The following is a 26,704-nucleotide window of genomic DNA, read 5'->3' on the forward strand; positions in this document are numbered from 1 at the left end:
AATATTTACGTCCATTTGTAAGGATGCTTTATACTTATATCAAAGCTGCAAATCTAGACATTAAACTGCTCGAATATTAAAAGAGATATTAAGATTGCTAGGACAAATTATTCAGGTAATTAATTCGTCTGGCAGATGTCTTTAAATAATTAAAGATTCTCAGAGGTTTATCTACCGTAAGAACTCTTCTTTGGGGAATAGCCAAGTACACTTGCATAATCTCGGGTAATTTATTTGAAAAAGATGCGAAAAATTATTAAAATTAGTTTTTAAACTGATTAAAGTGCTTATCATATTAAAACCTTTTTAAATCTTTATATTACTTGCATATAATATGTCAGTAAGGTATTCTTGTTGAAAGTTTTTTCTATTTAATTTGGATTTTTATTTTTTATTGATAAATTGCTACACAGATAATTAGAATAATATTATATTTTTATTTCAATGATTCTCTATATAACAATTTAAAATAGCCGCGACAGTTTAACATCAGTTACGTCAGTTATTCAATCCATTTCATTCACATTATTCATTGGAGTTTTTAGGTATTATTTTAGGTGTTATTTCCAAGAGACAAAGGCAACTATAGCCATAAAATATGTAGATACAAAACAATGAATCGTTTGCATTAATCATAAAAGTAGTTACGATAACAATGTGTACAATAAATAACTAAATAAACGAAGTACATAGCGATGTTAAACATCGGTTATAAATTCAGCGATAATTTTCTCGAAATATGTACAATCATAAACTTTCTCGCTTTTCACCAATAATAAAAATAGCACGAACTTTCGATCGTAGAATATTCTTGTTAGATTCGCGATTACGCTCGTAGAACAGAATGTTTCTTAAACCGCGGGCTATACTACGAGAAACTATACAACCACGACCGTCAAATAACACGAAACTGCAGGCAAATAATACGAAAGTGTGTATCGCGCGGTGTAGTTTCACGCGAAACCCATTGGCGAATTTCGCAGCGCGGCGAATTATTACGACGGCGACCATTCAAAGCGGAATATGCAAAGCAGAAACTTAACAGTGCTTGCTAGCCGCGTGAGCTCGGAACTTTTACTTCTCTCCTCCGGAGATTTTTTCGCTCGCCTTCCTTCTCATCCCTCGTTCTTCGATTTGCAACTTCATTACCCGAGACGGCAATCCTCAGGCTCGCCTTACCTTATGGAAAAACTCGTCGCTGTTGTCGCTCTCGTCGTCCCTCTCCTTATAATTTTTTCGATTAAACTTGCTTGCTACTTTATACGGCAGATGTGAAGAAAAATAATATGATCACTATCGTCGATCATTTAAGCAGCGATTGCGTCTCAACATCATAGGGATTAACACGCTTTTAAAATGAGGATCCGTCCCATCATCGCGTTACATGAGCTACTATTTCGTTACATGATACCACGTTGAAAGAACGATAGTGTCATTTTATGCTTCATCAAACGAAGATCGATACTGTAGAGATAGCTTCTAGTGGATTTATCCTGATGATGCAAATGAAGGTTCAGAAGGATGTTCTACATTTGATGTAACTTGCTTTAACTCGCGATAACTTTGATGTAACATATAATGTAACTTGCAACTTCATCATATTTCTACATAGGTATGTAAATAAGTTCTCGAGATTACGTCTCTAATTTATATCTGCGATTTATATTTTGACCGACATGTAAGGTTCACATTACTCCATTTTCTTCATAAAATATTAATTTGAATTTAAATATTGGCAAATGCTGGAATAGATCTGCACATTAACAAGAATATGTGCATTACATGTTTAATTACATGTAATTTTAGATGTTCGCTAATGCATCTGAAATCAACATAGCTTTGGTAACTGTGAACTTCGACTTATATGGCTTGCAAATCGAAAAGCTTACGTCATTCCGTTGCTTTTTCCCTCGCAAACAACGTGGAAATGTCGTCTGGCGACTATACGCCTAGCATTTGTGCGGGGCAAAAGCTGGCGAACGTTGAAGACTTCTAGCAAAAAGCTTCATCGGGAAAGCCATCTCGTCAAAGACTTCTTTCCTACTGCCTCCCTTTGCTACACGCCCACAAACAAATACATATGTGTAGATGAACGGTACGTCCGAAGCTCGATCGATCTTCCTAGGAAGAGAAATCCCTCTCGAGAGATCGCGTAACGCTTATCCTGTGTACATATGTGAGCTCATTTCCATTGAGCAAAGTTGAGGAGTAATGCTGGGAAATGTGTTATATAAACATAGCGGCAAAGATGGCTTGGGAAATTCGAGTTTAGGACATCTTATAACTCTCTTATTCATTAAATCATATTTGAAGTCTCGATAAAAAATTCTTTCTAAGAATAGCTTATGATGAAAAAGCATATTAAATTAAAATAGATAATGGAGAATTTAAATGATTAAGAGACCCTATTTTGAATTTTTTAAAGAATTTTTTTCTACACGCGCGCGAAAAAATTAATCTGGTTAAGAACGTGTTTTTTTAGTTATTTTTAATTTATTAAATCATCTTTAAAAAATAATATTACAATAGATTTATTAAATTATCTTTAAAATAATATTAGATTTTTTTGCTTTTGTTATCAATATGTATCGTTAATATAATAAAATTTTATTTTATTAAATATCTTTTGTTTTTATTCATTATTTGAATTAACGTATTTATTCATTATTTGAATTATTTGAAAAACGTATTTTTCTACACTCGAATCATCAATGACATCTTAAAAAGTATGGTATTGATTTTTTCTTATTAATATTAGGTAATAATACGTTAACATTTTTTTTAATAATGCATTTTTCACTTTCTTATACAGTTTGTTTTTAATCATATTTCGTGAAATGTTTCTTTTTTTATTTCAAGGATATGATTATACGAAGAGAAGTATTTAATTAACACTACCTTGAATAGGCATCTGTGAAATATTCGTGATGCTCTTATTATTGAGTTACATTTTTGCTTAGAGAATCCAGAGAACTCAAGTATTATCTTATTTTTTTCTCGCAGACTTGCCGAAAGCGAATCCTCCGAGGCTTTTTAGCCACCTTGCTTGCATATTTACGCTCTAATCCACACGCGCTCTAATTAAATAACCCGCAGACCGCAGGTGATATTTAATTAGAACCGCAGTAGTTATTTTAGTCATGATATTATTCTAGCGAAAAAAGAGGTCGACGATTCTTTTGTGCGTTTTAGCTGGTGGAGGAAGTTCAGTTTCTGGCAAAACGAGGAAAAATGCTATTTACTGGACAAAGCACAGGTATATGAAAATATGTGTATGATGCAAGAGCTAATTTTGATCTCAAAGTATATTGTAGTTATTCTTATTGTTCCGTTAATTAGAGTAGGAAAATGTGACCAATATCTGTAACGAAATTTGTAATGACTACATTGTTCTGTGTTATGCGTTCAATTTTTTACTGTCACTTTATTGATTCGATCCTTTATAACACGCCTCTTCCACCATTGGCTCTTTATTATTATTACTTTACCGTACTAATCTTCTCTGTTTTATACTAATATACATGAACTCATTAATTCAATATATTATATACCTGCTACTTAGCTTTGTCTAATTAGGCTAATGTAGCTTATTTGCAAGAACTTATAATACTTTCGCAATATTTCATTGTAGAATAAGTTTCATAAATCTTTCATTAACTTACTCTCTAAATCTGAATCAGTGGATAATCACTGATGTCAGTGCCAAGTATGCCACTATTCACTAATCACCCAGTGACGTATTTGACACTGAATAATCAGTGAAGTTCAATGAAAAAAGAAAGAGATTTGAGCATTATATATCCTAAAATATTGATATTTATATGTTAATTTCAATCTTCTAATACTATATTCATTGAATTTATGTGTACTAAAATAAGATTAATTAGATCACACAATAAAGGTTAGCTAGGTTAGGAATTTCACATTTCACTCATTGATTACCAGTGGCATACTTGGCACTGATATCAGTGATTATCCATTGGTTAAAATTTAAAGATTTATGGAAATAAAATCTTAACTATTTATTCTACAATTTTTCAAAATTTATCATCAATTATTAAGTATTTTTAAAAAACTACTTAATACGGATTTTTTTTACATAAGATGATCTTTTTTTACGTATATGTATATACAATACGCCATTTACATATTATTTCTAGATATTACTTGTGTAAATTTGTAATTTTTTAAATTTAATCGACAATTCTCCTCAAAACTGTTTAATATAATATTAATAGGTATCTATTTATACGGTAGATAAAGCAACATACCTCGCATGACATAATTTAATTCAACAAAGCAACGTACGGTAATAATTTTGAATTGATCAGAAATAATTCATCTGACAGAACACGCGCGCTTCGTTTCCCGGTTTCATTCAGCTAACTTTCCGCGGGGTATTATTATAATCCTTCGTCATTGACGCGAAAACTTTACGCCCGGTTTTTCAGACTACGAATTTGCACAATGCCCTGACCCACTAAAATATGCAGCAAATTTTCTGTACACGGTGCGATGGATAAAATTCACTATGCCGCTTCCATCAGATTCGATACATGTAATATATTTTCTGCTAAATATGATATGTGTATATACTTATGTGATTGCGTTGTGCACTCGTATGCCTGTTTGTATATATGTATACGCCCGCGCGTTTTCATTATTTAGATACCACACATACAATATTACATGTAACAAAAATATATGGTAATTTCAAATTAGAAGAAAATATTGTTGTGTACTTTTACTTTTTATTACAATTATTTTTTAACCGTAATTACAAACGAGTTCAACTGCCAAAAAAATTTTTATCGAAATAAAATTTATCTAATATATTTGATAAAATATAATTTTTAGTTTAAAAAGTACTACAAATTGAAATAAAATTAAGTTTGGTGTATTAAAATATATATATTTTGATACGTTATATAAATTATTTACTTTATAAACAGTGTTAAACGATTAAAAACCTTTAGCATTTTCCTGGATTTTTGCTCACGTTTGAAGATTAATCATAATTTGGACGGAAAGTGATGTGCTGGTAGAAATCGCGTGGAGTAATCTCGATCGTAAGATAAATAATGCAGATTAATGTAATCTTGTATTTATGCACACTATAACATTTCGATTACTTAAAGCTTTTATAAGGGTCTATAACTTATATATAAGAAACCCGTGTGTAGAAAGATTTTCGTTTTTAATATTTAATTTGGGATTTAATGTAGGATACTCGTATAACTCCTGTATATACGCCGCACCTATCAAAAACTTAATTTATTAAGTATTATTTACTATATTTAGGGGTGGGATATATGGCTATACTCATAGGGAGAGCAAGAGTACGTACGGCTCATAAAAAATTTACAAATAAGGCATATAAATAAAACGTATAATGACACAATAATTTATAAAATGTGTTTATAAAGTTTTATTAAGAAATAAGAGAGAGAATGGTAAATATGAAGTAATAAATAATAATTACAATCTTCCTACATATATTACAAGTGTTATGACATGAGGTACATATTTTATATAATGTGCTCTCTAAATCTGAAACAGTGGGTAGTCACTAATTACCCAGTGGCATACTTTGCATTGATAATCAGTAAAATTCAACTGAAAAAGGAAGAATGTTTGAGCATTATATAACTAAAATACTGATATTTGCACGTTAATTTCAATCTTCGAATATCATATTCATTGAATTTAAGCACTAAAACAAAGTTAGTTAGCTCACACAATAAAGATTAGCTAGGTTAGGGATCTCACATTTAATTCACTGATTACCAGTGGCATACTGGACATTGATATCAGTGATTATCCACTGATTCAGATTTAGAGAGTGTTTATTGCATTTAATGCACTGAATTCAATCTGCGCACTTTGTATGCTTTAGGCATAAATCCCGCTGGCTAAAAATGCTGTATATCCCAAACAAGTGGAATATATACAAGACAACAAACTAAACAAAGAATATGAAAGCAAAGCACTTGTATTTTGCTACACAACATGCTGTACTATTCTACTACACGAAATAACCACTAAGTCTTTTACACGCCCTACAGTAATCATTTTATGTAGATTATAATTTATGATGGCGTTACTTATTACAGTGACAAATCGATTCAACTCACAATAATTTCATTAATATTAACAGTAAGAAACTGAAATCATAACACAATACTAATATAACATAAAGGCATGTAACAGAGTATAGTTGCGGGAAAATTACCCCCACTCCCTCTATTATTTCTGACTTCTACTTTTTCTAACTTTCTTTGGCGTAAATTTCAGTGCGGCGTATTTGCCGGAGTTATCCTATCTTAATTATTATTAATAAACCATAGGCACTTTTAATTTTCACAAATGTTTTTATTTATGAAATTTCTTATAAGGATAAGTACACGGAAAGAATGGTTGTGCTAAAGTATCTAAAAATTCAGTTAGATATAGATCTGAAAATACATTTTGTTGGATCATCAAAACAATTATATACACTGAAAAAAAGATGTTTTAACAGTATTATTTTAATTGAAAATTTTATTAATTCATAACAGTATTAATAAAACAAATAACATTTTTTTAATACAAAAAAACAAGAGCATAAATATTTGTTTCATTAATGGTACTATTATGATTTAACAAAATTATTTACAATTAAGATAATGCTGTTGATACAACATCATTTTTTTCAGTGTAGAACATTCAAGTTGATAATTGAAATATAAAAATTTTTTTGCAGCATTGCTCATGATGCTTGAATTTTCTATACAAGTGTTTTCCAATAAAATTATTTTCACATCTGTATTTAACTATATTTTTGGATATTTCAGCAAAATCGTTCTTTCCGTGTAATCTGTGCAATTTATATTAAAAGTATTGAGATCTACTTTAATGGATCATAAATATCTGTATAATGTAATATCCCACAGTAATAATTAATTTTCACAGGTTTCGCGAACTTGTAGATCCCAACTTAATACGCTGCGAATACTTATATTTACACTCATACATTTTTTGTTTTTATAAATTGTACATTGCAGTAGAAATTTAAGGAAATTGGAAACAAGGTGTAACTTAAGAATAATAACAGGAAATTAAAATCTCATTGTATATTTGATGTAACGATAGCTAAAGTTTATTTTTTATTTATATTCTATAATTTTAAAAAGTATATACAATTATATACATATTTTTTATGTGAGTTATTTTTCAGCCAGGAAAAAATTAATTATGAGTATAATTTTGCTGAGATTAGATTTTGATATTATGATACACATAATGTAAAAAATATCTGTCTTTATTCGAGATAATGGAGGTGCAATAGTTAGCGCAAAATAAAATACATAAAATCGACGTGGAACAAGATAAATTGCAAGGTTCTTGTCACAGAAACAGGGAAAGGTGGACGAGCCGCAAAAAGTGGATCGTTTCTCGTTATTATTCCTATTTTTCTTGTAGCATGTGGCACGTGTTCACGATCACATTATTGAATTTTCTCCGTCGTATTTTTCGTATCGGAGTGCGGTTCACAATTAAATGCACAACGATAAACCGCTCAAAATCATTATAAAATATATCATCGCACGGAATAACCGAGTAACGTCCCCACCGTGTCAGAGAGGTAGAAAAAAAACGAGAATTTTTCTCCAATAAGAATCCATAGAATGTATTTTATATGCGTATATATTCAGACGAGTACCTACGTTTATACACATGTGAAGACCGGGTGTACGACCGAAAACCGATTTGCCAGCTCTTTACGAGACTAGGCGAATTCAGGATCGTGCAAACACTTTTCGAGATCAAATGCAGACATCTTGTCCCTAGAAATTCTTCGGCATTGGCCAATCTCCGAAAATTTCAGTGTATGCACGAATGCACGTCTTAATGCCTTACTCAATTTTTGTTTCTCTTGGAAGAAAATAATGAATAGCAAATATAACAGCAAAATAAATCGTAATTTTTTGTCATTTAAATTCATTCATCAATTATGATAATTTGTTCTCGCATTTAAGATTGTTCTCGTTTTTAGACAATGAAACATTTTATTTTTGTTAGCTGTAGGAGGGAATTGTAGATAAAAAAAAGAATCGAATTTCAAGAATTAATTGTGAGATATTTTATTCGATATCGAATCGTGGTTGTTGGATTATTTACGGAATAAAATAAAATATCAGAAGATAAATTTTAGAAGACTTGTGAGAGAGAGAGAAAGAATGAATGATAGATACATTATTATATAATAAATTAGAGATTTTAGATTTTTTATAAATGTGAAATATGCTGTGTCTGGAAAAATCAGCATAACATCACACAGGATTAAATTTTAAATAGGATTAAACTTTAAATAGTCGCTATATTTTTTAAATAGCGTAACAATGGCAACCGTTTGTTTTACATAACTGCTAATTCCGACTTCGAAAATAAATTCACGTCCACGTACCGCACTAAATTCATTATTGTTTTCCGGCGTCAATGTGGCGATGTGGGAGATATTAATTCTTGCGCATCATCTCGCGCGTATAAATTAGCCGATGCCTATATACGCGCGCTTCAATTAATCGCATATTGACAACGACTGGAGGTGGATATGTCCCTGCAATGACGAAAGGTTTATTGAAACGTGCGAGTGCAAGTAATCGAGCGTGCCGAATACGATTAAGCGATGTAAAAACGTGTACTATTGCATTTTCCGAAACGGAACACTGGCGTGCCTCACCTCACCTCGCCTCACGTGCATGCGTTACAGTTTTAATTATAGCCAACGCGTTCTTCCGGTGGAACGGCTCTATACTCACGGTCAATCAACGGCCGATTCGATTACTCCGATAATCGAATTGTTCTGTTCGTTGGAACAATTTTTTTCACCGAACTCTCGTTCGCTTCCATCGAGATAACGAATATACGACGAGAATAAGAGCCTTGTTAATGTATGCATTTTGGTCTGGAAACTAATATGATCTTTTATAATTTTTATTTATGTTTTACAGCTTCATTTAATTTACCTATTTTGTTGAAGTCTAAAAAATGCAAGCGATCAATTAGATTACTTCGATTGGAAATAGCAGAGGGGCATTTTGAGAAACCGTTTGGAAACGTCAATTAATAATGGATTTTCGTAACAATTCACCATTTGCGCGTGTAAAATGCTCTGTCATAATTAAAGCAACATATAATACCGCAAAAGTTAACGGATTGAAGAATCTTTTTTATAAATATAAAAAAATGTTAAGGTACTTGTATCTATGAAATTTATAAAGAAAATTTGGTGCAACATTCAATGTTTAGTTCAAATATGAAAACGTATTTAGAATAAATTCTATTTTGAAAGGATTTGCTTTGTGTTTTCTTGGAAATCGTTGCATATTTTGCATTCGTATTATAGAAAGATGGCTAAAAAAAAAATCACATATTCGAACACTTGTCCTTATTATTTTTCATATTTTGTAAAGGAAAAATATCATGTTTCGCGATGAGAGATTTGTTTATCGAGCAAACGTCACGGGGAAAGAAACACAAGGCTGAAAATTCGCGTAAATATCCGCGATGGGTCGTACCGTCGCGAATATTTTCGTTGAAATTTGTCATCGTCGTATTTCGACACCACTGTCGATAGCTCTCTTTCTCCCTTTCTCTCTAGCGGTCTGGGTTTTTTTTTTCCTCCTGAGAGAAGGTCGGAATTGCGACTGAGGCGTGCACGGTTACTTATCTCGATGGTAAGCGAGTGGTAAGTGCAGAACATCTTGGTGTACTCGGAGTAAAGAGTAAAGAGTCTTTGAAAGTAGCTAGGTACGCGCGGTAGTCGTCGGCATCGTTGTCGTCAGCCACAAACTCGATGCAGGGTAAACCGAGACTCTCGTAAATCATCGTTTGTATTCCGCGTCGGTGCATCGTGAATCAAACTCACTCAGGGAATCCCCGAAGTCGAAACGACGATGACGAAGAAGTTCGTTCTCTTTCAACGTTTTCTCGCCTACCCAGCCTGTGCCGACACTCGTCGTTTTTCTTTGATTAATCGACTTAGTTTCTTAATTTTTTCGGGATTCTATCGAAAGTTTATAGATGCCACTCGAAATTCTTAATTTAAAATATTATATCTAGTCATAGGAAGCCTACATTTTTCGTAAACTTGAACTTTTACAATGTTAATAAGTAACATAATGAAAATTACTAAATATAGAAAATTATCAAAGTTTGTTAAATTTTAACACATCGAAAAAAATGTTTAACTTAATTGTTCTTAGATAACGATTTTTAAATGATATACTGTTAGATTTATTAGAAATTTTGGATATTACATTGTTATAAATAATGTAAATGAAGAAACGGTGTAAATAATTTTTTTTTATATAAATTTTAATCATCCAGTTTAAAAATTGTATAATTTTATGTGTATAAATTTGATTTAGGAATAACAATTATCAGAAAATTCAATTCAGTTACTGTTTTCTTGCAGGAAATATTTCGGTAATTTGCATAAATAAATTATCTTAGTGTCATTATATATATATGTTTTTTTTTAATTTTTGCTGCAGATAAAATAACTGTATATTATTTTGCCCGAATACTGGATTTTAATGTTTTCACATATAACATCTAATAAGAGCACATTACTTTCGTAATTAATTATTGCATTGCAGCTTTTATTACGGTTGAAAAAAATATTGGTCACTGCATTTTTCATAAACAATGTAATTAAAATTGATTCACATTTAATTTATGTCACATATATTTTATGTCTCGTATTTAAAAACTCGTAGTTATACATTATTTTGTTTTCCTTGTAATTATACTTATGAAGAGACAGTCCTGACAATAATTTAGTTTTTTATGCAAAAGAGAAAACATACAGTGAGAGAGATCCGACTGGAACAACCACAAATACCAAACTACAGCAACAACTTGAGAGTATACCTTGTTTCGCATTGTTAAATGCTTCGCATCGTTAAGCTGCGTCGTGTAAAGCGTGCATAGACGAGATAAGGACGACTGACTATTTTATAATTTGCGTCTTGTGTCGCATTGTTAAATAAATTCAACCTGCGGTAAAGCGTGCAGCAATGCGATAAGGACATCAGTATACGGTGGATTCTTGGGGAAATATACGCCAAACGCTGTATATCTCAGGATTTATTTTACGTCGAGGGCGTGAGATAACGTACTACATACCTTTTATTCGCGGAAATAAATTATATCCTTTAGTACATGTACGATTCCAGTGGAACGTGCGAAATTTCGAGCTTATTAAGTGCATTTAATGAAGCGACTCAGAATCAAAAATAAAAATAATGAAAATATGAACTTTGGAAAAAAGTGTTGGTTTGGCAAGTGTGATTATTTTTTAATTCATCGCCTTCGAAAAATTTAATTTATCTATTTATTATAATTTAATATTATTTCACAGAAAAATTAAATAATGTTAGGGATATTGACAGTTTTTGAAATATAGAATCGAGGTTATGATTTAGAATTTAGGGCATTCACAGTCGTATCTGTAACATCAGAAATGTACGTGTAGATGTAGATTCTTTATGCGAACATCGGTAACTGTCGTTGAGGTTGCCGAGAATCCTTGAAATCCGCCTCTTTGATACGCGTTTTCACATAAGAGCGCTTGAGGCGCGCTGTCGGGTCGAGGATCAATCTTTCTCGGCCCTCGGCGTCTGCTCGTTGAAGTTGTCGGGAAACGACTGGCAGTTAATTTACGATGCTAGCCAAGGAAGTTGGTCCTTCTGGTCTTATCAGCACAGCGGCCGTCGCGCGCGCGATGCGGACTCCCGCGGCGATCGAAGAAAGGCTCCTGCGGACACGGCTTTAACCCGTGGTAAACCCTTGCTCGTAGCCGTGCTGCCCTTTCATCCCTTTGTTACCCTTTGGCCGCTCTCTACGTCTTACGCTTTTGCGGTTTCACATCGCCGCTTCTATCTAGAAACCGATATAGTTTTAACGAGTTCGAATCTTTGTCTATTCTATTGAACTGATATTTTCTCAAAATTATTACAACGTATAATACCATTTTTAATAAAACAATTAACATAATTAAAATTAAAAAACTGACGTTTTAACTCTAACTTTAATTATGTTAGTATAATTTTTAATTTGACGTGAACATTTGTGTTTAGTTCATAGTCTCTTTCTTATTTTATTAGAATTATAACATGCTCAGGCTTATTAGCTTAATAATTTTAAACAATTTTGAAAATGTTTTATTAAAACGACGAATATACATTTTAGTAAAGTTTAATTAATTTTTGTGCCACAAATATACGTTAATGCTTATATAATGATTACGAATTTTTTAAAACACATTTTTACTTCACTATTTTATTTAAGAGGCTTTTCTCTTCTTATTTTTTACCGGCTTGTACGAATATTTCAGCAAGTTTGCATACATAATATAGAATAAAATTCTTTAAAAGCTAGCTGCTTTTGATATGTAAGCTGCCCAAGTTTAGAAACGGCGTGATGATTGGTATGAAATAATTCTTTACATTTTATAACATTGAAAATTGAATATGAGATTAATATCAGACTGACTCTATCTATTCTTCCATCTTTTCTCTATTTTGCTTATGCCGTTAGTGTTGCCGGAAGATATTCAAACTGACGTACCTCTCGAGCATTTCGAGCATTATACGAAAGAGCATATTTATCGGAAAAGATGCTCCTCTTTTTGGTCTTGCTCGGCAAAAGTTCACGCGAGCATTTCTCTTCTCTTCATCGTCCTTACCCGTGCCCGACATCACTGAATCAAATATCGATCGTGTGTTAATTTCATTGTCTTAACGAAGCGAAAACTTTCTCTATTGAAGCATCTTGTTTTCCGAAGAAGCGTAGACATTGATTTTCAACCGGAGGAACAATCGTGTACGTCGCATGAATGGCCGTGTTTTAACATAGAAATTATTTAATAGCTAAATTACACACGCGAAGGGATGGAAAGAGGAAATTGAAATGTGCATGGGCATTTACGATACGTCCTTATTTCATAATTTCAACGATATCACGAATGAGACCCGCATTATTATCGACTAGGAATTAAAAGTCCGAGACTGGCTAGCCATTGCAGTTAAATTTACATTTCTAAATGGATATGATAACGTCGTGCATGTGAAACAACGAAAAAGTACAATCCGATCCAACGTTGAGAGCCAACGAAGCCCTTAACGTTTTTCCCTGTCATGCCTAGCGATGCCCAGCCTTGCTGTCGACAACGGATTTGCTCTTTTTAATCGCACTTTGTTACTTTTCTCTATTAGTTCTTATCCCGTATATCTATCTCGTTTTAAGTGAAGAAAGTGTAAAAATGTGTGACGAAAAGAACGTATCTAACGACTCTGATGCTCGTAAGAGCTTCTTCGATGCTCGTAAGAGCGATAAATATTTACACTTTACCTCCTCTTTCCATGTTGGGAAAGAATAATTTTTGTCGGTGCACTTACAGGCTTCGCAGATCGTTTCTTCAAAGCGGCGTAGCAATTTCTCGAGAGTTATCTGAAGCGAAAAACTGACAGGAGTATTCGACCGATACGAAATTGCGATTTAAACGATCGAAAAAAGCCTTCGGAAAACAGCGTGAAACCGGGGAAAAATTTAGCCGATGAAAATTAAGAGTGAGACATACACGCGAACGATCTTGCTTTTTTTTTTCCATATTTCTTTTTGTACGCGATAGTTTTTAAGTGAGGAAGCAACGAGTTTTCTCCTTGCCGTGGAAATCGAGCGAAATTACCGCAGACAGACTAGCGGTTGTAATATCTTTCTCTCTTTTTTTTTTACCTCTCTACCTCAGTTTGAGAGGTTCAATTTTATTACGGCGGATGTACGTCGGAAAACTAACTTTCCCGCTGTGAAACTTTTTTGCACTTGTGCGATCAGCTTTTCCCTCATTTTACGCCCAAATTAAGTAGGATTCGTTGTGCTTATTTAGTTAATATGACGATTACAATTATCATACAAAATAATAATATCGCACAAAGTTATATTATATTATATTATTCAAAATTTAACTACTTTTGACTCAAAATACGTAGAATAACTGGAGAAATATTTGAAACTTTAATATGCCATTAGAATATAAGAATGAAAATATGGATCAGATGTCAGAATGTAGAGATGTTCTAACATTTCTAAAATAGAAGGATTCTATAATAATTATACGAAATTATTTTCATTGCATACACAATAAGTTACTGTCAATTATTACCTTTAATTTTTTATTTATAATCTTAATTATATCCTTTATTTTATAATATCTCTTATTTTCTAATTTAAATGTCGTAACTGCATGTTGTTATAATCTACAACGAAGTTATAGATTATAATTACGTTATAAAATTCTGTGTGCATTGACCTCCTGTTGGACCGTAAGAAATTAATTTCCGAACGAGTAGAAGGACGCCATTGCCTCGGGGCGGCATTGTTCTGTAATAACTTCTAATAATTTTCTGCCGTTACATGAAATCCTCGATACCATTACTCGGAGCAGTAGTTAACGATGGTTATCGTGATTCCCTCGTTCGTACAGGCTGTCCCAGAAGTCTCGCAATATGGCTAAATTGTCGACGATGGAAGCTGCACATAGAAGAATGTTTTTGTCAGTATTTGCACAATTATTTCATATTGTTGAAATATTAAAAAATTTCAACAGGGAAAGCTCCGAAACTTGCAAATAAAAAACGATCAAATTAGCTTTGAGTGACCTTAACCGAACTTTCTTTAATCTTTATAATAGTAGTTGCGATTGAAACGGGTTTGAATCGTTCCAAGAGTAGTTGAACACAATTTTCATGGATTCGTGTTCAAAGTGGAAATGTATTTGTGTGCGAGTTGAGAAGTCAGGCAGAACTATGTTCCCATTAATCGCTCTCGGAGTGATTTAAATCCTTTTAGCCGAAAATACATGATGTTCTAGCTCACTACATATAAAATAATTTTTTTATTTGATAACTCACATAAATAATTTTATTTCTTTTAATTTTAAATTATTAATCACCTTGTATAATTGGTTTTTATTTCTCATTGTCCATCATTCTTATTTCTTTGTTAAATGCAATTATTAGAGAAGTTTAATAAATAAAGTGTAATGTATAGTTTAATATATGAATAAAAAATGCAACGTATCTTACATTCCATTTTTTAAAAATAAACAATACTAAGTTTTTAAAAGTTCATAAAGGCAATCATTTTTGGGATGCTTAAACCAAGAGTAGTTGAACACAATTTTCATGGATTCGTGTTCAAAGTGGAAATGTATTTGTGTGCGAGTTGAGAAGTCAGGCAGAACTATGTTCCCATTAATCGCTCTCGGAGTGATTTAAATCCTTTTAGCCGAAAATACATGATGTTCTAGCTCACTACATATAAAATAATTTTTTTATTTGATAACTCACATAAATAATTTTATTTCTTTTAATTTTAAATTATTAATCACCTTGTATAATTGGTTTTTATTTCTCATTGTCCATCATTCTTATTTCTTTGTTAAATGCAATTATTAGAGAAGTTTAATAAATAAAGTGTAATGTATAGTTTAATATATGAATAAAAAATGCAACGTATCTTACATTCCATTTTTTAAAAATAAACAATACTAAGTTTTTAAAAGTTCATAAAGGCAATCATTTTTGGGATCCTTAATGTAATCGTGGCTTTTCACAATTCCTGCATGCAACCACAAAATATTTTTATGTGCATAGATATATATAACGGTCGTAATTTCTTTTTACTATTTTTGTTCGATGTATATACACGGATGAACAGAATGTGCACGGAAAATGCGCAGCATAACGAGCGTATTTTTCTTTCGTTAATATGCAACAACAGGTATACGCGGCTGCATCTTCACTCGGTACTTTTTCTTCATTCGAGCGCAACGAGTCTGCGCGGTAAATTTCATTTACGTGCCGTTAAAATGAGAACCGAACTCTCTCTACATGCTCCGCGAAATTGCACGCAGAGTAAGCGCAGTCGAAAATCGTTCATTCGCGCATTGAGATTAATTGGATTCACCTTTGACTGACTTCCGAGTTCCGGCGGTTCGTGCCCACCCAAGCGCACCGCTAATGAAATGCATTCGGCCCAGTATTATTTCTTTTTCATAAAACCCAACCCCGCAACCAAATCCATGAGTTTAATTAGCATTCGCGAAATAGTGGAAGCAGCCGAGCCGAGCGGAAATGTTAGCGTTATGCCGACGGCGGTGGAACGTAAAGCTCGACGACTTGGAGGACGCTTCCGGTACGTCTCTTATTCTTGCGATTCTTTTTAACACCGTTCCCTTAATAGCGCAACGGAGACGAAGTCACAACGTTACGTCACGCCGGTAAAAACCTTCCTGAGAACAATCAAGCGAGTAGGCGAGAAAGAGGGCGAGAAAGAAAACGACGAAGTCGCGAAGCCACGTTTCTCTCACATCCACTTTTCTGCCGCTTATCCATATTTCCGTTGATCCACCGAGAGCAAACTTTTTATTTCTCGCCTCGTCCTCGAAGATCGTCTCTTCTTTGAAATACTTGCCCCGGGGAGCGCGAGCTACCCCATCATCCTCTGCTGGCCACACCCTCTCGCGTCCTTTTTTTCCCTCCCGTCACGACCGTAGTGTTTTACAAGGAAGTGCACTTCGTGCCTCGACTTCTGTCCCGGGCTCTCGAGGGACGGACGGACTTGTGTCGACTAGGACGAGGCCGACGACGAGGCTACGACGTCACGAGTATAGCGAGAGCGAGATATGGGATTTTCCTACCGTGTCGAAACGAAATGACATTATTGTCGTGAATTTTGTTATCGAACTAAGTATAATATTAGCGCTTCACGACCCATTCACGTTCTTGTCGTAACATCCGCTTCGACGTTCATCGGCAATTTTCGCTACTCCGTGACTCGTCATCGATTTTATTGAAAATGGTGTGTTATTCTTCATGGTTCGGTATAATCTTATTAAGATCATATCTCTTTACTGTTTATTTTGATCAGTTATTTTGGATAATCGCGCCAACCATCTTTCCATTATCGATCTCATCAAAGATCATCTATAATTATTTTTTGTGTATCTCATTCCAGTATTCTCAAAGATAATTCATAATTTTTTCAGCCTTCATCATTTCGATATAATTTATTATTAATCTTATGCTATTTAGAATTTATTACTGATTTTGTCAAGAGTGATTTTCTATTTGATAGTTTCTCCAAAAATCGTTTCGGTCTTTTTATTTAAGAATACCATGATTTTTTAAATTTTGCTGTGAAATTGTTTATAATTTTTCGTAGTTTATTACGAATTTTAATTCATTGATAATATTGATGGTCAGTAATTTTTCCTAAATGAGAATTGCTATTATTTTTTAACAATCTTATTAGTGATCGGTAATTATCTTATTCCGACGTTATTATTTTGTAATTTTTTAAATTTGTTTTTTAACATTGAAAATGACTCAATCAGAGTTGAAACGTTTGTTTGTAATCTGATATTATTAAATAGTCTTTTGTATTTATATCTAGCTCGTTGCCCAACTTTGTACGTTTTGGTAATTATCTTGTTATTTGCGTAGATAATTTTCACTGATGATCTCTTAAAAGAGTTTAGGCCTCATCGATTTTGTTGTAAAATGTTTATAGCCTATATTCTTTGAAGATTCTAGATCGATCTCTGAGTCGTTCAAAACGTTTGACGATTCACAGTGAGACTCGAATGTACGTTTCGATTTTTCCGCTTACTTCGTCGTCCTTTTGCTAAGGAATTGGCGCGGCACTATTTGCATATGTAAATTCGATCTCCCGCGAGTTAACGCACGGGAAAGTTCCGTTTGCATAAATAACGTAGACAATTCGCAATACCGTATAGTCTATTGCGACCGATCGACTTCGCAAGATCTCTGCAGGAAATCTCACGGTAATTGGAATCTGAGAAGTCTATCGGTTCTCCACATCGAGCTCGAACTGTTAGTCTTCTGGACTTTAAACGGAAATCACTGTAAGACATATTGCAGTGATAAGATACAGATTCATGTAAACACTCTGATGTTTCGCAAATTGATGATGTATAAAAATATATAGTGAATTAATTAATTGCAAGACGAAATAAAAATTTATTTGGGATAATTAATAAGTTTTTCTAATATTTAAGTTTGAAAGTGAGGGAGAGAGAGAGAGAGGGGTGTATCTTGAAAACTTTTACGCGCTTTAAATTTTTCCGACCAAACAAATATTTTTCAAATATATAATCCACGTATGGAAAAATTTGGAATTTGATTTACAAGCTGAAACGTTTAATCTCGCGAAGTAATAAAGATGTAACTCCGTAGAAATATTAAACGAAATAGTTACGTAATAACTGGCGAGAAATGAAGTAAGTAATGATCGTCGAATGCCGTAATACCAGCTGAAACATAAACGAGGGGAATGATAGTAACAAGTTAACGACGCCGGTAAAGAAAATGACGCCAAGCAATGATAATGAGAGTACGACGGATAATGAGATCATAAGATTCGCTTTAGTGTTGCACCGCCTTCGTCGCCACCGGTTACTAACTCACGTTAGTAAGTTCTTTTATTCGCGCCGCTTCGCACTGCACTGCTATTGTATACGCGTATAATAGCGACGTGGGTTGAAATTTTCTGGTTTTTTTTTGTTTCGTTTTTTTTTGCGAAGCACGTGACGATGGAGAGAGAAAGATCCGGGGAGAGTACAATTTCGCGTACTGCGGTCTCGACTACACGAAAATTCATGAAGATGAGGGCGAAGTTACTGCACCGGAGGAGGGGGAGGAGAGGGGGAGGAGAAAGTAACTTCCCTTTAACACCATCCCGCCCGCGGCGGCGGCAGTCAGCCAGCCAACGAGACTTAAGCGCGGATTTCGGGCGGAAAGCTGCAAGTGATATTTGCATATCTTGACTGCGGATAAGAACGATACGGAATGCCGCGTTATATGTGCAAATAGGACGATAAGCCGCTGCTGTGCTCTATTTGAATGTTCTCTAAGGAAGATAGGATGCGATCGTCTTAACTCTTACGTCTCTGACGTTTGTTTTACGAGGCAATCGATTCCTCGAAGAGAGAACAATCCGCTTTTCGGGATCTTTTTTCAGATCTCTGTTAATTTTCTCACGATGGAGTATATGAGATTATTGGTTGAAGAATAAAATAAGTAATTTCTGTATCTTAAAAATACACACTTAAGATTTATTAAAAGCACTTAATTATTTTTGTTTCTGGAACGTCACTACATCACGAAGCATTTGAATACTTTTATTGGTTATCATAACTTTAGTTCAAAAGTTTCAATAAATGCTGCTGTTCGGAAAAAATTTTAATTAATTGCTTGTCAAATGCATTCATTTATTAAATGATTCATTTTATATTTAAACCGAAGAAGTGTTGATGCACTATATTTTAATTTAATTTTTATGCAAAGAAATAAGGAAAAATAAAACACATTTATATAAAATATAAGAATATTTAAAACATATTTAGTAAAAGTTAAAAATTGTGTACAAATAATGTATTTTACAATCATCGACTGGATAAAGAAGAGTGTGAGAAACAATCACAGTCTACAAAAACAAGTGATAATATATTAATAGTCAAATAAACACTAATTGACATGCTAGCATTCATTCATTTGTAACGCAAATTCTGAGATTTCGAATATTATATTTTAATTTTTAAAAATATACAGAAAATGTATCAATAGAAACGTATAATTAAAAATGAACTAACGGGCTGTCGATATTCAAAAATAACACTAGTATAATATACGGACAATGAGAGAATAAACAACGCGGTAATCGTTGCGCAATCAACATAACTCATAAATTATTCACATAATATATTAAAAAACAGCAATACCAATAAATACAGACACATTCATTGGACGTTTCGATTTACTTCAAACCATCTTCAGCAGCAAATTTTCCCAAGGAACATATAGATGTCAAGCAAAATATTGTATTAAATTAAAACTAAATCCATGTAAGAGTGGGGATGAGTGTCTCCCTATTGTCTGATCGAGAGGCTACCAATTATACTGTCTCCTCGCTGTTAAGCCAAATGACCAACTAAAGAATACTGAGTGACCATATAAATTATTCACAATCAACTCGATTAAAAATATTTAATTTTAGAAAATATATTAATTTATAAATTTTAGAAAATATATTAATAATAAATTTTAGAAAATTAATTAATTTGAGTTAATAATTTTTCTAATAAAATGTAAAAACTTTTTTTATTTTTTGTCTGTTCTACAAATTTTGCCATTTGTTGAAACTTTTGAGCGTTGCTATTATACTTCATAAATTTTTAGTAATAGCTCTTTTTATATACAGAACAAATATAAACGGAAAAAAGTAATAAAAAAATTAACAAATTCTTTTTACTGATTCAAAAATGTCTTCAAAGGCGTTTTAAAACATATACATGATATATATCAGTCCTTCCTAAATATATCGACGTGATCGTAGGACTCGTATTTTAACTGCATATGACAACGCCGTGGAATTCGTTGTGTGCAATTGCACGGCGCAGCATTTGCATTTGTTGAACGAATTTGGCAAACGATCTCTCTGTTTGCGAGTCGGCTTTATATGCGACGTGGTGAAGTTTTCACCACATGCGCGCGTTAAATTTGCACGATATGCCGCGCTTGTTAGAGTGCGATTGCTGGTGAAAATATCAGTGCAGGCGATCACTCGACGGTCTCTCTTTTTCGCGCCTTTCGAGTCGCACGCAAAATCGTTTTCGCACCGATCCGCGGTAAAGAGCCAAAATCTGTTTCAAGTCGTGATCGATTTACGCGCTCACGTTGCGGGTTTGTCGGCTTCAAACGGCGTATCACGGGCTTTTCGTACATAACGTTGACCGCTTCGACGGAATTCGATAGATAAAAAAGCGGTTACCGATATTTTTGTCCCGGCACGTTAATGGATGTTCGTGAATTTCGTGTGTGATAGCGAATACAGAAAACGAGAATTCATTACAAAGTTGGGAATTCGTCTCTCTCTCTCTCTCTCTCTCTCTCTCTCTCTCTCTCTCTCTCTCTCTCTCTCTCTCTCTCTCTCTATCTCTCTCTCTCTCTCTCTCTCTCTCTCTCTCAGTCTCTCTCTCTCTCTTTGATTAAAAGGATTATATAACGTTGATAGTTTAACTATAGTAAATGGCACGTTCCGCTTGTTAGTGAAGGAAACGTCATTGTCAAAAAAGAATTCGTTATTGCTTCAGCACTCTCAAAAACCGTTCGATAATAATTTCTGTGAGTTTATATACAATGTTGGCAGACGTATATATTCACATAGGTATATATTCAAATAATTTAATATTAATTTAAAGGTAGCGAGACAGTAAAACTTCTAAAAATTTTTTTTTAAGATTAATATATGAATTTAACGAATTAAATTAATTTTGCATCATACACATGTATGGAAATATGATCTTTCGAGTCTCGAAAAACATTTTTTTATACATATTGACAGCAGTTGTTAAATTTTATCAATCTATGTTTTTGCGTGAAATGTCGGATGAATGAAATACATGTATGTTTTACTTTTTTTTTAAGCTTACTTTATGAAATTAAAATAATTTTTCGTTTACAAAGTATTTTTGAAATAATTTGATTAATAATTATTAAAATTAATAATTATTAAAAAGTTATTTAAAAATTTAGCAGTGTTATCTTTGCTGCATTTAAAGTTCTTAAAAATTTTGTAAATTCTATTTTACATTAATGTTCGAATTTTTTTGTATTTTTAGGCTTTGAATATAAAGTAAGAAAATACAAACATAAATATAAAACAAAATTTTAATTATCTGTTTAAAATAATCATTATTTATTTTAGAAAGGGTAGATTTTCAAGAAATAGGCATTTTAGTTAGAAAATTTTACTTACATAATACACACTGAGAAAAATTTCCAAATTTTATTCGTTTAAAATGTAACAAATATTTCCGATAGATTTTGATCGTATTTATAGGACTGTCTGATGAAATTTTAGGACTATCCGATAAAAGACAGTCCTATAAATACGATCAAAATCTATTGGAAATATCCGTTTGTTACATTTTAAACGGATAAAGTCTAGAAATTTTTCTCAGTGTACTCTTGTTTTAAGATAATCAAAGTAATTCAGAGATTTGTAAGTAGATACTCAGTATCTTTGCATTTTTCCAGTTCTATCAAAGTTTGAACAAACAGTACACACATGCACGTCCAACTTTTTTCCTGAAATCTCAAGGAAATTTGTCGTCGAGTAACTGTGCTCTCTGTCTCGCTACTCAAACAGAAACTCGTTATACGTCGGGCATGCCGGCGAATAGAGCGAAATCGCTTCTGCTCTTAATTATTAACTTTGCCGACGTATTTACGTGTAGAAGAGGAGCGGCGAAAACTCGCAGGCACAACATCGGAATCCGGCTTCTCGTTGGCCATACGACAAATTATCTTTCTGACCGCACGATATAACGTTCAATCTCTCGTATGTTTGCCGAACCAGAAATCCATTGAATATTTTAACCGGCGCGGGCTACTACCCTTATGCATCAAACTCGACGGCACTTTCGTTCGCTATTCATCGATTTATCGGTTACTGCGTTCAGGTAGCGACAGCGCTGATATCCTCACGATACATGTGTGAAATACGCGAATACGTGATAATTGTCAATTTGCGTACATATTTAAAAAGATAAATTTAGCAGTGACACATTTTTCGAAATAATTTATGTAGTGAGGGAGAAACGGAGGGGGAGAGAAAGAGATTTTTCTAATTTTTTTGTTAGAACTGAGCAAGTTGCAGAAATAATTTTTTAGTCCGTAATTATTTAGATAAATTATATATTATAAATTATTTTTTGGAATAACAAATTTAATTTTATTTAAAAATTCAGAAAATAATTGATAATTGTAGTAATCAATATAATCTTTTTTAAACGTTGCATTTATTATAATTTAATATGTAATTTAAAAATTAAAGAATAATTTAAAATAAAATAATTTCATTAAAATTTTATTTTTTATTTAAATTTTTTTAAAAATAAAATAATTTTATTGGTAGTAATATCTTGAATTATTATCTATATCTTCTTAATTATTAAGATTTACTTGAAGATTAAAGTAGATACTAATTCGGTAACTTATAATTAAGTGATTGAGTAGATATTCATGATTTTCCATGTCCCAGTATAGATGAACTCGGTTAAACTTGTAAAAGAAATCGTAGTATTTCAAAACTTGTAAAAGAAATCGTAGTATTTCAAGAATTTTCATACAGAACTCACTAACGAGGATTCCATAGATTCGTTCCCATCGTATTTAGTAAACTATCTTTATCAACCTTTGCAACCATATTTTGCTTATCTACATCTCTTTTATTATTGCTATATGTGAATATGCGGTAGTATATGAATTGACGCGTCGAAATAAAAAGAAAGATTTTTGTAGGAGATTTAATCGCTCTGCATCTCGATATTGTATGACCTATAGCTCGGGCACTTTATCGCACTTCTGTGTGACTGCGTCGCGACAGAATCGATGCGATTGACACTTCAAATGGCCGATATTTTTCTGTCGCGTGGATATTTATGTGTGGATTAATCGAAACTTGCCTTTTCTTACGTATAATATTTAATAAAATTTTGATTTTATCTTACAATACATACGTGTTTTTATAACATTTGGAGAGCTGCTTTCTCTCTCTCTCTCTCTCTCTCTCTCTCTCTCTCTCTATATATATATATATAATACGAGAAAATATAATACAATTCATCTTTCAATTTCCGTTTTATTTGAACTCTGTGTGACATATTAATATTTTTATAATCAAATCGTGAAAGAATCTGAAACTGCGATTCTATTTTCTTGCAATATACGAATTATTGCATCGATATTAGTAATATAATTACTATAATAATGAGAAAAAAACTAACGAAAGTTATGTGAAAAATTACAATATTTTATTATTAGTTATCCACAAAAATTTTATGTAAAATCTTACATAATGGTGAATATCTTGGTTGATGAGATTTGAAATTACACGGCTACCGTGTAGTGGTTAATACAACATTTCAACGAGATCTCCAACGTAATAGGCACGATGACCTCCGGTTTTTTATTTCTTTCATTTTTCATTAAGCTTTCACTGACCACTGCGACTTTTTCCCTCATTTTCCTTTGTTCATTCACGGTACTCTGTCGAATGTACATGTATCCTACGGTAGACTTGATTTTTCCGCCATATTACCATAGAAATTCCCGAGCGGGACGCGAAAGAAACCACATAGATAGGATTTAGCTCGTTCGTGGCGAATAATTATCATCTGATTGTCTCAGCGTCGCACCGTTGATGGAACGTCTGAAACATGTGATGGAGAATAGATGGATGAATGAATAGATAGACAGATGCATAGGGTAGATGGATATCTATGTATGAATGGATGCTTGAAGAGGTACAGATAATTGGATAGATAATCAAATAAAAGGGGAACTAATTAGGTTATCAATAAATCCAGATAGTACAATACTCCAGTTGTTGGAATCAATAACCAATGCTATCATCGTATGAATCGTGGAATATCATTCGTATCTTAAATAACAAATTTTGATACAGCTTGAGCAGATTATTTTTTGTCAAGAAATTTATTCGCGATATTTGTTGATATTCATTGTTTATTTCGTTATTTCGTTTTCGATCTATTTAGCAGCCAAAGGATTTATAAATTATCGCCGTGATCTATTACTAATGCTAATGTTTCGTGAACTTTGCTGTTCACTTCATAGTATATTTTCTTATACATTACACGTACACACACATTCACGTATACAACAAATAAATTCTGATTGCATATTTGTTAGTCTTTAACACGAGTTGACATTCTTACCATTGAAAAAAGATAGCTTTTTATTAAAGCAAAACTATTATAATGTCTAAAAATTACACGAGTTCTCTTATAAGAGATCTATATACATGGTTCTGTTTTAAAATGTTCAGAGAAGAAGCTAGAGAGCGAGAGAAAGCGAGAGAGAGAGAGAGAGGGGGGGGGGGGGGGAGAGAATATATCGCGGTTAGCCTAACCACTTACGCGATTAATCTTACCGAAACTAATTCATCCGTGTTCGCTTTATCCAGCTGCGAGCATTTCTTGACGAGATATACGTTCAGGGCAAAATATTAATAATTAGTGGTATTTACATGCGTTAATCGATGACGCTATCCGTAAGAAAAAGACGTTCTTTGATTTCGCTGCGCAATTTTTTTTTACCGTGCGATTCGCTCCCATCGCACTTGGATTAAGGACACGTATTCAAAGGCAGCAAAAAAATGATAAAAAGAAAAAGGAAAAACGAATACAGAAGAGAAGAACGTACAGAGCTCACTTTTACGAATTTCGCGCGCAGCGCGCACTCGCCTCGAGTCTTTCTCTACGGAAAGTCTGGCTCCGCTTGCCTGTTACACACAAGGAAATGGGTCAAATGAGATTACTTACCAACGGTGCCGCGGGTTTTCCGTTTGCAGGCGAGTACCGTGAGGGGTTTACATTCGGGTTCAATCCTATGGCTTCCAAACTCGCTCGCTTGCTCGCTCGCTCGCTCGCATGGCTGAATAAAGTAGAACTATTTATACGGAATACTCTCTAACATGATATCGTGACGATATAACGGCGATGTTCTTTCAAGAGAACCTTTTACGTCGTTGATAAAATACATTGGAATATGCGACATTTGATATTTAATGGGAAACGCAGTGTACGGTACTTATCAGAAATTCTGATAATTTGTGTATGATATGTATTTGAAGTATATATTTTTATTTACACTTTAATTTATAATGTAAAAGAATTTCTTACATGCCACATATTAATCCTTCACTGGCAGCTTGAAGGCACCTTCAATATTCTGATTGAGAATTTTGGTAAATACATATAAATTTGTAAAAAAATAAACAAAATACAATCTGATGTTTATGATAACAAATACTTGTTATTAAAATTTTGACAAATATATCGGAATTTTTTCAAATTTTTATGTAATCCGAAGCAATAAAAAATTGACTCTGTTTCCCGAAGACTCCTGTTGTGCTGACGGAAGAGTTAAAATTCATGTTGTCGGCGGAGGGTTAGAAAAAAAGACATTTAATCGAACACTTATTTTCTCAAAAAACTTTTAATTTTCAATGTTATACGCGTTATATAATTACTGAAGATTTAACATGAAAGTTAACGCGTTGAGTTTAATCTGTTTTTTTTTTATGCGCGCTACTTACGAGTTTGTGGAAAGTTATTCAAAGTATGATGACGATGATCGCAATTAGTGAAGCGGATAAGCGATCGCGGGGGCGAATTTTCACCGAACAAAACATCTGCGTTCCGAGGGATACGAAAAACCGAATTAGTTGGAACATTCTGACGGCGTTTGTCCCATCTCTGTGCTGCTTTGGAAGGTCCTGACTCCGGAGCATGATTAATCATTTCTCTTTATCCACCTCCGTGCTACTAGAGGAGCCCTCTCACCATTGGTCGTAAAAATGTATCATCCTGGACAATGCTCGGAGTTAGGACTTATTTATCCAGAAGACAGTATGTATGACTCGCTATTCGACGAATTTAAGATTTTTTTCTAAAAAGAATAAAAAAGGATGATCTTAAAATTTTTCGAAAATAATAAATAATAAGCGATATTTTTTAGGTCCGCTCAGAAATTTCTTTTTTAAATATAGA

The 26,704-nt window shown here is 33.2% G+C and overlaps 1 protein-coding gene across 3 annotated transcripts in view; it reads left to right on the forward strand.

Annotated features, from left to right (window-relative positions):
- The window catches only part of Fur2 (furin-like protease 2), a 410,564-nt gene that overhangs the window by 175,048 nt on the left and 208,812 nt on the right, over window positions 1-26,704 (forward strand). The gene's annotated exons all lie outside the window — the stretch shown is intronic.

Source organism: Trachymyrmex cornetzi, unplaced genomic scaffold (genome assembly GCF_001594075.2).
Source record: "Trachymyrmex cornetzi isolate Tcor2-1 unplaced genomic scaffold, Tcor1.1 scaffold11, whole genome shotgun sequence".
NCBI lineage: Eukaryota > Metazoa > Arthropoda > Insecta > Hymenoptera > Formicidae > Trachymyrmex > Trachymyrmex cornetzi.